Below are 12701 nucleotides of genomic sequence, written 5' to 3'. Positions count from 1 at the left end.
CCCAGTTCTTCCTCTGTTTTAAATCGGAACCAGTGGAGGCAGTGAATGTCCTTTGTGAGTGTCTGGAGGTGGTTGGAGGATGGATGGCGGCAAACAGATTGAGGTTGAATCCTGACAAGACAGAAGTACTGTTTCTGGGGGACAGGGGGCAGGCAGGTGTGGAGAATTCCCTGCTTCTGAAGGAGGTAACTATGCCCCTAAAGGATCCTGGGAGTTATTTTGGACTCACAGCTGTCCATGGAGGCACAGGTCAATTCGGTATCCAGGGCAGCTGTTTATCAGCTACCATGCCGGCTGAGACCCTACCTTCTTGTGGACTGTCTCACTAGAGGGGTAGATGCTCTGGTTATCTCCTGCTTGGATTACTGCAATGCACAGTATGTAGGGCTACCTTTGAAGGTGACTTGGAAACTACAAATAATATAGAATGTGGCTGCTGGACTGCTGGTTGGGAGCGGCTGCTGGGACCCTATAACCCCAGTCCGAAAGGATCTACATAGGCTTCCAGTATGTTTCCAAGCACAATTCAAAGTGTTGGTGCTGACCTTTAAAACCCTAAACACTTTGGACCCACTGACCTGGAGGAGTGTCTCCACTCCCATCATTCAGCCTGGACAATGAGGTCCAGCTCTGAGAGCCTTCTGGTGGTTCCCTCACTGCGAGAAGTGAGGTTACAGGGAACCAGGCAGAGGGCCTTCTCAGTAGTCGCACCCGCCCTGAGGAACACCCTTCCATTAGAAGTCAAGGAAATAAACAACTATCTGACTTTTCGAAGACCTCTGAAGGGAACCATGTGTAGGGAAGTTTTTAATGTTTGATGTCTTACTGTGCTTTAATTTATTGGAAGCTGCCCAGAGTGGCTGGGGCAACCCAGTCAGATTGGCAGCATGTAAATAATAAATTATTAGTAGTATTATTTATTAGGAAATGTCTAGGTACCCGTGAAAGGAGTGAGCAACAGCATATTAAGCAATAAATATAAAGCAAATGATTCTAATGTACTGCAGGCTGTATGATAGGATTACAAATGTCACACTGAAGAGCTGGCATGCTGTAATTATCCAGGACTATGAAAATTAGTTCCATGGATAATTACCGAGCAGAGCTAAGGTCCCAAATTGAGATTATGGGGTGCACATCCAATCAGATCAGGGGCCAACTTGAACATAGCAATGAAAGGCGTATGGGGAATACAGTATCACCAGAAACAGCATAAAACCTATCAAAACCAGGGAAGAATAAACTGCACTGTAGCTGCCTCAAAACTTCAGACAAAAAAAACCAGAAGAGTAGATCTTTGTGAAGAACAGCCTGCAGTCATGGGACCACTTGGGAAAAATACCAATTCTTGGCATTTCTCTTCTGAAATGGTTCTGTAACACAACCAAGATGATTTTTTAAAAAATAAAAATAAAAAATACCATATTGAAACCACATTGTAGCAGGTTTATAAATCTGAAGGAAAGAAGTCATTCCATATTTGAGAATCCAAACTGAGCAAATAATATCTTCCAAATTCGTGCTCCAAACTGAGCAAATAATATCTCTCTTATTCCAAATTCATGCTCAAACCATCTTGCCTCAGTAAGCAACCTGGCTGCTGAATTCTTCACCAGCTTAAGTTTCCAAACCGTCTTCAGAGGCAGCCCCCATCCCCGTCCTCAAGTATCAGAAAGTGGTGTATTGCTACTTTACCATCTGTACATGCCTCTTCAGGGTGATTAAATAAGCCACACAAGAGTTTCAATGCAAAACCTTCCCTATTTAAAATATTAGCCTATAAAAAGACTCTGATAGGTACACGCGGCTGTCCTGACAAGCACATTAATTATCCGTCTCTGGTCTACTACTTAGCAGCTTTGATTAATAACAGTGGCATTTTAAAGACTCAAGGCAGGCCATTTGCACCATGCTCTTGCTCTTAGAAGCATGTCAGAGTTCGGATGTATTCCGGTTGTAGCTGCCAGATCAAAATATGGGGGACTGTGGGCAAACGGTGGCATCAGGGAACTGTGCTATTTGTCAAACAGATTTCAATGGAATGGCATCGTCCTGAAAGAAAGATTCCCTGTTGTCTCTAACCAGACAGTGATAGAGTGTAACTATATTTCTATACATAGATAGATAGAATTTCTAGATACATAGATTTCTATACAGTGGTACCTCAAGTTAAGAAATTCATTCGTTCCGGAGGTCCGTTCTTAACCTGAAACTGTTCTTCACCTGAAGCAATGGGGCCTCCTGCCGTGCCACCGGAGCCCGATTTCTGTTCTCATCCTGAAGCAAAGTTCTTAACCTGAAGCACTATTTCTGGGTTAGCAGAGTCTGTAACCTGAAGCGTATGTAACCTGAGGTACCACTGTACATAGATATCCCCACCTTAGCGTTTTCTTCCTTGGTTTGTGTGTACTTTCCACAAAACGTGGAACCTGCCAAGGTCTCCTCCTCCTGCTTGCATGGTGCTGCTTTGGCCACATAATGATAGCCAGAGTGCTATTTTTCTAGAAAAAGAGGGGCCGGAACTCACCATGAATTGTTATCTTATACAGTGGTACCTCAGGTTACATACGCATCAGGTTACATACGCTTCAGGTTACAGACTCCGCTAACCCAGGAATAGTGCTTCAGGTTAAGAACTTTGCTTCAGGATGAGAACAGAAATCGTGCTCCGATGGCGTGGCGGCAGCAGGAGGCCCCATTAGCTAAAGTGGTGCTTCAGGTTAAAAATAGTTTCAGTTTAAGAACGGACCTCAGGAACGAATTAAGTACTTAACTCGAGATACCACTGTAATGGCAATGGTGCCAACCTGAGAGATGCTGGAACTGAGTTCCGGAGAGTTCCAGCTGAAAAAAAAGCCCTGCTCCTGAGGCAACAAGAAGAGTGGTGTGTCCCTGTTAGCAGCCGTGAAATGCTAAAGGGGATGCAAATGTCTATTTACATAGAGTAACAGATGCAAAAGGGGGCTTGGGAAAAGGCCCAGGATCTCTGCCTCAAGGAGCTTACACACTACCAACAACATCATCAACAAGTTTTATATGCCACCTATCTGACCGAATTTCCCTAGCCACTTTGGGCAGCTCCCAACAGAATAGTAAAAACACAATAAATCATGCAATTCTAGGTATGTTTACTCAGAAATATGTTTCGCTGTGGAATTGAGCTGTCTTCTAGGTAAGCGGTTATAGGTCAGGTTACCCAAGTCTTACTTTTGCAAAAGGAACAGCGGTGGTGTGAAATTGGTGAAAGGGAGAGGGGAGATTAAAAAGCGATAAATGAGAACAAATCTCATGGAGTGAAATGACCGCTAATAAAAAATTTAAGGATCTATCACTTTCTGCCGCTCCACTGTATTCTATTACATCTTCTAATAAGAACCGGTTGTTTTGAATTCTCTCTACATGACATCAGTAGTATTACCCAAGGCAAATGCGGCCATTAAATTAATGTTTGTGTTTTTGTGTATTGCTCAAGGAAAGTGGGGGTGGGGGGAGGATGGGGAATAGTAAAATGTCAGCAAGATAGCAGACAAAGACCCAAATATATTTACTGACCTTTATTCCCAGAGATGGGTTTGTATCCTGATAACGCTAGAGATGCTCTCTTAAATAATGTAATGTTATTGTCTCATGCTTAGGGACAGCGAGCACTTGGTACAGCTAACAAGAAAGATAGAAAAAAGAAAGAAAGACAGAAAAGAAAAAACGTCCAGAAAAAGCAAATAATGTGCTCCTATGGTGCATTCATGCATTTTTTATTTGCTCCAAGCTGAGAATGCCCAGTCTCTAACTGTAGATGGAGCCTATAGTTTTAAAAGTTTCAAAATGGCACCATTCACTCACCCTTCTTCTATGGGGTACAAGTAGACTCCTTCTTCTACAGCAGGCAGGGAAAGGAAAGCAGGTCAAGTCAGCTGCTGTTGCAGAACAATTTCTGCCATCTATAATGCAGCCAGATGCAAAAGAATGCAGGGCTGCTCTGCCTTTAACAGCTGTGTAGAATTTCAGCATAACAAGCTGCACCTGACGAAATCTCTACACAGCCATTAAAGGTGCGGGAGTCCTGGTCTTATTTCATACCCACCAACATTTCTCCAATGAAAATAGGAAAGTCCTATTCAGCAGCAGCAGCAAAAACAACAACTTTATTAATTATATCCCACCCATCTGATTGGGTTGTTCCAGCCACTCTGGGTGGCTTCCAACATACCGTATTTTTTTCTCTATAAGACTCACTTTTTCCCTCCAAAAAAGCAAGGAGAAATGTGTGCGCGTCTTATGGAGCGAATGCAGGCTGCGCAGCTATCCCAGAAGCCAGAACAGCAAGAGAGATTCCTGCTTTCACTGCACAGCGATCCCTCTTGCTGTTCTGGCTTCTGAGATTCAGAATATTTTTTTTCTTGTTTTCCTCCTCCAAAAACTAGGTGCGTCTTGTGGTCTGGTGTGTCTTATAGAGCGAAAAATACGGTATATAAAAACGTAAGAAAACAATAAACATTTTTTTAAAAAAACTTCCCTATAGAGAGCTGCCTTCAGATGCCTTCTTAAGGTTGTGTTTATGCTACTTGGCTCAGTGGCAGCATAATTCCATACCCTCCAACATTTCTCCAGTGAAAATAGAGGCATCCTAAGGAAAAGTGGTAGGGTGGCGCAGTGGTCTAAACCACTGAGCCTAGGGCACTAGCTACCACTGACTGAGCACAGGGATGGCAACATCCAACTGGCATCATTTCAGTCTTATGACTTCCTCTAGATTTAACACAAGCCAATGCGGGTGGTGCTGTGGTCTAAACCACAGAGCCTAGGGCTTGCCGATCAGAAGGTTGGTGGTTCAAATCCCCGCGACAGGGTGAGCTCCCGTTGCTCGGTCCCTGCTCCTGCCAACCTAGCAGTTTGAAAGCACATTAAAGTGTGAGTAGATAAACAGGTACCGTTCCGGCAGGAAGGTAAACGCCATTTCCGTGCGCTGCTTTGGTTCACCAGAAGCGGCTTAGTCATGCTGGCCACATGACCCGGAAGCTGTACGCCGGCTCCCTCAGTCAATAAAGTGAGATGAGCGTCGCAACCCCAGAGTCGGCCATGACTGGACCTAATGTTCAGGGCTCCCTTTACCTTTACCTTTAAGGAAAAGCGGGACATTCCAGGATCAAATCAGAAACCGGGACAGCTTCTGTAAATCCGGGACTGTCCCTGGAAAATAGGGGCACTTGGAGGGACTGCAAGCAGCCTCATGGAGTGTGGGGAGTTTCAAAGCAGGGCCACTCCATGTGGAAATGCCAGTCCCTGGTTGTTACTTACCAATGCTCACAAGTGGGAATGGCTGGAGGGCTTCTCTGGATATTATTATTGTTTGTTTTAAAAATGTACACTTGCTTTAAATCCCCCGCTGCCGCTGACACGAGATAGCTGGGATGATTGCAAAAAAACAGCTTTATTCATGTGGCAGCAATAGGTCTTTGGGTCCCCAGATCCCACGTTATATAGGCCTTTCCTTTATAAGAAAAAGCCACCATTTGATTTATGCCAGCCTTAAAAGCAAATCCACTTTAAAGGTCTACATTTCCTATGGACAATTTTAACAAGGTGGGCAATTAACAGAGCCTTGTTCATTCCACATTGATCTAACCTGAAATATTCCAGGGCTTTGAATTATTGAGATGCTGTTGAACCTGTCCCGCTTGGGAATTTGCCATGTACAGCAAGATATTTTTCCTCATTTGAATTCTGCACAGCCGAAAACTTTGATATATTTCCCGTCATTGCTGCATCCAGTCTTTTAGATTTCTCTGGGCTACAAGTCGACTCCTTTTTCTACAGCAGGCAAAAGACTCGATCACATGAAAGCTTTTCTTCTTTCTGCATTATTAGCCATCGTGATGTTTCAATGCTTTATGGGTATTTGATCCATTTTGCCCTCTTGCTTTCTAATGTTCTGCCGACACTAACACCACGAAAACACTCCTTAAATGTCCTAGCGGTTGTCAAAGTAGGGCTTGGTGCTTGTAAATGCGGAATTGAAGCAGTTAAGTAAAAAAAAAAAAAAAAACTTAAAAACCCCCTGCACTTTTCATCATGACACAGATGGAACAACAAATTAATGGACAGAAAAAAGAGATGTCACTTTATTTCACTGACTGGGAATTTAATGTGCTGAGAGACTTGGTTCTAACAGCATTTTCTCGCTCTTGCAAGAAGGCAACGTGGCATGCAGCCTGATTCAGAGTGTGATGATTTGGAAGCAGACCCTCCAAGTGTCCCTATTTTCCAGGAACAGTCCCAGATTTACAGAAGCCATCCTGGTTTTTGATTTGATTCCAGAATGTCCTGGTTTTCTTTGTTGTTGTTGTTTAGTTGTTTAGTCGTGTCTGACTCTTCATGGCCCCATGGACCAGAGCATGCCAGGAACTCCTGTCTTCCACTGCTTCCCGCAGTTTGGTCAAACTCATGTTGGTAGCTTTGAGAACACTGTCCAACCGTCTCGTCCTCTGTCGTCCCCTTCTCCTTGTGCTCCCAATCTTTCCCAACATCAGGGTCTTTTCCAGGGAGTCTTCTCTTCTCATGAGGTGGCCAAAGTATTGGAGCCTCAGCTTCACGATCTGTCCTTCCAGTGAGCACTCAGGGCTGATTTCCTTCAGAATGGATAGGTTTGATCTTCTTGCAGTCCATGGGACTCTCAAGAGTCTCCTCCAGCACCATAATTCAAAAGCATCCATTCTTTGGCGATCAGGCTTCTTTATGGTCCAGCTCTCACTTCCATACATCACTACTGGGAAAACCATAGCTTTAACTATAAGGACCTTTGTCGGCAAGGTGATGTCTCTGCTTTTTAAGATGCTGTCAAGGTTTGCTATCACTTTTCTCCCAAGAAGCAGGCGTCTTTTAATTTCATGACTGCTGTCGCCATCTGTAGTGATCATGGAGCCCAAGAAAGTAAAATCTCTCACTGCCTCCATTTCTTCCCCTTCTATTTGCCAGGAGGTGATGGGACCAGTAGGAGACCCCTATTTTCAATGGAGAAATGTTGGAGGGCATGGAGTTATGAGACCCCTGAGCCAAGGAGATAAGTAACTATGCAACCTTTAGAAGACATCCTAAGGCAGTCCTGTATAGGGAAGGGTTTTAATGTTTATTGTTTTATTATCTTTTTATATATGTTGGAAGCCGCCCAGAGTTGCTGGGGCAGTCCAGTCAGATGGGTGGGGTATAAATAGTATAATTATTTATTGTTGTTGTTATCATTGTTATGGAATAGGACGTCCCTATTTCCGTCGGAGAAATGTTGGAGAGCATGCCACTGTATTCTGCTCTGGTCAGACCTCACCTGGAGTACTGTGTCCAGTTCTGGGCACCACAGTTCAAGAAGGACACTGACAAACTGGAACGTGTCCAGAGGAGGGCAACCAATATGGTCAAAGGCCTGGAAACGATGCCTTATGAGGAACGGCTAAGGGAGCTGGGCATGTTTAGCCTGGAGAAGAGGAGGTTAAGGGATGATATGATAGCCATGTTCAAATATATAAAAGGATGTCACATAGAGGAGGGAGAAAGGTTGTTTTCTGCTGCTCCAGAGAAGTGGACATGGAGCAATGGATCCAAACTACAAGAAAGAAGATTCCACCTAAACATTAGGAAGAACTTCCTGACAGTAAGAGCTGTTCGACAGTGGAATTTGCTGCCAAGGAGTGTGGTGGAGTCTCCTTCTTTGGAGGTCTTTAAGCAGAGGCTTGACAACCATATGTCAGGAGTGCTCTGATGGTGTTTCCTGCTTGGCAGGGGTTGGACTCGATGGCCCTTGTGGTCTCTTCCAACTCTATGATTCTATGATTTCCTGTCAACATATAGCTCCCTGGTGAGCCTCTTCTACCCGTTCGTCCATCACAGATCTGTCATAACATCATTTTGATCCACTAATGGATTGCTCATTTGACTAGTCAAGTTGAAGCAGCCATGCGTCCCTTGGGAAGTTCTGCTCTCCCCTAGGCCAGAATGGAGGGCGAGCGGTGGGCCAACTGGCATGGGCCTACAGTTTTGAAGGGGCCTATTCCAAGTCCGCCTGGTAGAGACAAAGGGGGACCCTTTGGTAAATATTACTGAAATGTGGTTTACATTTCCCATCTGGCCTGGGCCTATTACCAGCTTTGCACAGTCCTGCCCTCTCCACCTTTAAATGCTGCTTCACCGTCAAACATGTATAAAAACAAGGCATGTGCCTTTTTTGTACCCTGGCATAGTTTCTCATTATGCTGCTGTAAGTCTGAATTGTGAAGGTGGAGGTGAACATTGCATGACAGCCCGAAGAAGAGATTCAGTTGTGTCTCCAACACAATTATGTGCAGAGTGCAACTTGCAACTTAAAATTCCTTGGATTAGGCTGCCCCCGCTACTAAATTTCTTTCTCTTACCTTTCCAAAAATTTAACAGCTTGCCTTTTTTCTTTTCTTTTTAAGCTGCAGTACAAATTGACTCATTCGAACTGGGCACTATATGTCAGCCATCATTTCTGACAATTCTATGTTCCTCATATTCATCAGCCTAAACGTGAGCTGGTGTTTGGCTGCAAGTGTGATGGGTTTTCCGTGACTTCAGTTCTATGTTTGAATGTCCGTTTTCTTTGTGAAAGCAATGGGAGGGAAATAATAGCAGCAAGTGAAGGAAGAGGGGAGGATAGAAACAGAAGAAATGAAGGAAGGGACAGAATTACAAAGATTATCAGCATTGTCCAGGGAAGGGCTTTTCTCAGCGGGAATTTGATTCTGTCCCCTCTCAGGTGGGTGCCCATTGCCATTATAAGAGAGCAAGGGAGATGTTCATGCTGAGTTCTGGCACCTCTTTTTCTAGAAAAAGACCACTGGTCCAGGGTATATTTCTTCTCATATGATATCATGGATTGCCCAAAGCCATTTCACACATGAGATCTTTTAGGTGCACCCATAAAATGTTTTGTTCCCTTATGCCAGGCATAGGCAAACTTGGCCCTCCAGATGTTTTGGGACTACAACTCCCATCATCCCTGACCACTGGTCCTGTTAGCTAGGGATGATGGGAGTTGTAGTCCCAAAACATCTGGAGGGTCAAGTTTGCCTATGCCTGCCTTATGCCATAGAATATATGGAAACACAATGCATGAACACCACCAATCTGTGTTTAAAACGTTGGGTATTATACAGCAGGGTCAGGGAACCTCTGGCCCTCCAGATGTTCTTGGACTCCAACTCTGTTGGTCCCATACCATTGCCCATGCTAGCTGAGGCTGGTGGGAGGCTGACAACATCTGAAAAGTCACAAATTCACTATCCCTGCTAGGTAGTACATTTACTGGATTGGCAAACACAGCTTTTGATCAAGGGCAGGGCTGTCTTACCCATAGACGCTAGGGGTGCAGGCCACCCGGGTGCTGGGCACTCAGGGGCACCAGGTTGAGAGCCCAGGGCCTGAGAGTTGAGTCCGGGGAAGAGCCCACCCGTCGGTCGTAGCGCCGTGGCGGGCTCTTCTGCTGCGGGCAACTCTATGCCACAAGTTCGGGGGCAACCGAGCCAGCAAGATGCTGAGGTGGCCGGCCAGCTCTGTCCTCCTGCATGACTGGGACTGGGCAATCGGGGGGGGGGGGGCGTCAGGCAGATCTTTGCACCCCAGCACCGCATATGCTTAAGACAACCCTGATGAAGGGTCACAGCTGGTATAGTGGTCGGACCAGAAGCTGAGAATTGCCTTGTTCCGGTCATTAGGCTCGGCTCTTAGGCAAGACTCAATCTCTCAGCTTCATTCTACACTGTCCCCTGAATCTTTAGTATGGTGATGAAAATGAAACTGGGCTATCTTACAGAGCAATTTGAAGGATGGACAAGATTACATCAGAAGTATTTATAATACTCCCTGGGGAACAACAGTGGGAGTGGGCTTTTGCACTCTTGCTAGCAGGCTTCTCAGAGGCATAGCATTCGTCACTGTGTGCTAGATGAGAAATATTTTTGATCTAATCCAACAGGACTCTTACATAATATAATAATAATAATAATTTATTATTTCCCCAGTTTCCCCAGTCACTCTGGGTGGCTTCCAGCAAAACACTAAAATACACTAACCTATTAAACATTAAAAGCTTCCCTAAACAGGGATGCCTTCAGATGTCTTCTAAAAGTTTGGTAGTTATTTTTCTCTTTGACATCTGGTGGGAGGGCGTTCCACAGGGCAGGCGCCACTACCGAGAAGGCCCTCTGCCTGGTTCCGTGTAACTTGGTTTCTCGCAGCGAGGGAACCGCCAGAAGGCCCTCAGCACTGGACCTCAGGGTCCGGGCAGAATGATGGAGGTGGAGACGCTCCTTCATGTATACTGGACAAGGCCATTTAGGGCTTTAATAGGTATGTATATATATTGATATATGTCAATCTATCTATCGCTATCTCTACAAACACACATGGAGTATTGTTTTAATATTTCCATGACTGTTGAATCACAGGAAAATGACAAAGATTTCTGTAGCACATTAAAAATGGACAGAATATCGTGACATAATATAAATTGGTTTTACTGTTCATTAAGTGGCAGATGTGAGGGAAATTAGTGGTCCTTTTAAAAAAAGCAGCACATATTTATTTGCAATGGAGCCACAAATTGCATTTTTTACAAGAGATACACCACCACCCCAGGGGAAATAAAATCTTCAGTGACAATTGGTTTCAACACCGAGTGACAGCACCAGGTTCAAGTAAAGGACAGGGATTCCTTTTTGCCAAAGGAATAAACTTCAAATTACACTTGATACTGAAAGACAGGAATGGTGGATATATTTTTACTAAAGGGAGAAGGAATGGTAATAAAAAAATTAACTGTTGGACATGTATATGCCACAAACTCGGAGCAACTTGACTTTATTCAAAACGTATTATGTAGATTCAGTAAGGACTCAGTTATACAGCTGCAAATAAAATGTTTTAAGTACATTATACAAATGTGACACTAGATGGGGATGGTGAGCTATGGCAAATTTAATATGTTTTTCAAAAAGTTTTTTTGAAAAGCATTTTCACAATGTTTCTTATATGTGTCTAGATTCCACCTAAATTTGTTGAGGAAAAATCCATACTAGGGGACAACTTCCACCTTAATGTACGAGGAGTCTCTCTATAAGATGTGAGAAAGGATCACTTTTTAGTGACCAACCAACTATTTACAGAAAGGATAGTAGAAACCCTACAATTCTATTTGAAGAGAAATGACAATGACAACACCAATTTTACCAACCATTGGGATGCTATTAAAGCAGTGCCAAGAGGTATCCATATTAAAGAAAAATCATGTATTAAAAAACAAACCTCTACAACATTTCCAGACTTGAAATGGAAATTACTGATCCACTAACTAAATCTAAAAGTTCAGATTCAAAACACCTCCTCAGAGTGATTCCAAGCACAACTATGAGGGCTCCTGATTAGGCACTTAGCTATGCAATGGGTGGTGCTGTGGTCTAAACCACCGAGTCTTTTAGGCTTGCCAATCAGAAGGTCAGCAGTTCAAATCCCCACGATGGGGTGAGCTCCCATTGTTCTGTCCCAGCTTCTGCCAACCTAGAAGTTCAAAAGCATGCCAGTGCAAGTAGATAAATAGGTACTGCTGTGGCAGGGAGGTAAATGACATTTCCGTGCACTCTGGCTTCCATCACGGTGTCTCGTTGTGCCAGAAGCCGTTTAGTCCTGCTGGCCACATGACTCAGAAAGCCGTCTGTGGACAAACGCCGGCTCCATTGGCCTGAAAAGCGAGATGAGTGTCGCAATCCCATAGTAGCCTTTGACCAATCGTCCAGGGGTCCTTTACCTTTACCTTTTTACCTTATCTGTTAACATTATTGTTCAGGGGGTCACATGGAGGGGGCAGCCAAGGCTGAACAGGGAAGTCATGGGAGTATTTATTTATTCATTTCAACAAACTTTATATACCGCTTGATTATAAGGGGTTTACAAAAATATAAAATAAAGCATGAACATTCTCGATCTAAAACACTTCAGTGTTTAAAGACATTTGAAAGGTGATTAAAGTGAAGGGTAGCTGGAAAGAGAAATGACATAGAAAGAAAAGAAAAGAAAAGAAAAAAGAAAAGGTGGCTATTGCACAGTTGATGCCCAGTGTGGAAGCAGCCCTGATTATTGCAATTTCAGTTCAAGCTTTGCTGACCTTTTCCTGAGTACCAAACTCCCTATCGATCTAAAATCTAGTCTTTGCTCAGTAAAGTTTACCGGCTTAGGGACTGAGTTGTGAAGTTATGGAACTGAGTGGCTGATCATGGTGGTTTAATTTGTCCTTTCCCAATGAGATAGCATCAGAGCCTCAATTATTTCTCCCATATGGGTAAGCAATCAGAGTGGTTATAAAGGAGCCTACAGACCTACTTTAAAGCCCTGCTTTCTGCTGAGGCCACACAATCTAATGTCAGAGACCAAGGGAAACATTAACAAATGTATCATTTATGGACATATTTAAGTATGTCTCTGATCTTCTGGGGTATGTTAATAGTTCATCAGTTGGATTGAAAGAAGCCTCCAAATTAGTCAGATAGTAAACCTAAATGAGAAATCCACCATACAAACGACTCCATCTTTCACAAGCTGCTTAAAAGCAATATGTGTTGAAATTCTCATTAAGGGTGTGTGCTGACGGACATGTTCCACTTTTTACTGCATTTGTTTCTGAGAAGTAAAATACCTGGCTG

Source organism: Podarcis tiliguerta (assembly GCF_965153285.1).
Source record: "Podarcis tiliguerta genome assembly, chromosome: 10".
NCBI lineage: Eukaryota > Metazoa > Chordata > Lepidosauria > Squamata > Lacertidae > Podarcis > Podarcis tiliguerta.
Note: the sequence above shows the minus strand (reverse complement) of the source record.